We start from the raw sequence: 719 nt of genomic DNA on the forward strand, positions 1-719 counted from the left end.
GCGCCCGCCGTCAGGGCAGCTGAGGCGAGCGACCGCCTGCCAGTCAGGGACGCTGTTCATCGCTGTCGGTGACAGAGCCAGCGAGTTGGGCGGGAGGAGCCTGGGAGCCTGGAAGGGACTCAGCACAAGAAGAGACCGACGACTCAGGGACTAGCCGCGCCCACACCTGCACGGACACAGCAGGTTCCCGTGGCCCGAGAACTCACTGCGGGTACCCAGCACCACGGAACGCAAGTGTCACTTTCCACGGCCAGCTCAGGGGCCGGGCGCCGACCTACGAACCAGGAGGTCACGGTTTGAGTCCCGGTCAGGGCACGTGGCAGGTTGCAGGCTCGACCCCCAGTGTGGGGCGTGCAGGAGGCAGCCGATCCATGATTCTCACTCATCACTGATGTTTCTCTCTCTCTCCCTCTCCCTTCCTCTCTGACATCGATAAAAATAATAAATAAATACATAAATAAATATTTTTTAAGAAAAGAAATAAAGGAAAAAGGGCCGGTACATGCAGCCGGCCAGGCAGTGGAGCTCCAGCTCGCGGTGACGGGATGTGAGATGAGGCCGCGCCCACCTGCTCCCACCCCCACGACTCCACGCCTGGGGCTCCGCCAGGAAGCACGAACGTCAAGGTCCCCGAAAAAGCACCCGCCACGCCCACGGCCGCTGTCATCAGAGTCCCGAGCTTGAAACAGCCCAACCGCTCCCGGCGCTGGGCCAGACGC

At 61.6% G+C, this 719-nt stretch overlaps 1 protein-coding gene across 1 annotated transcript in view; it reads right to left on the reverse strand.

Annotated features, from left to right (window-relative positions):
* Nucleotides 1-719, reverse strand: part of STKLD1 (serine/threonine kinase-like domain containing 1) — a 21,244-nt gene that overhangs the window by 11,782 nt on the left and 8,743 nt on the right. The gene's annotated exons all lie outside the window — the stretch shown is intronic.

This window comes from Myotis brandtii, unplaced genomic scaffold (genome assembly GCF_000412655.1).
Source record: "Myotis brandtii unplaced genomic scaffold, ASM41265v1 scaffold357, whole genome shotgun sequence".
NCBI lineage: Eukaryota > Metazoa > Chordata > Mammalia > Chiroptera > Vespertilionidae > Myotis > Myotis brandtii.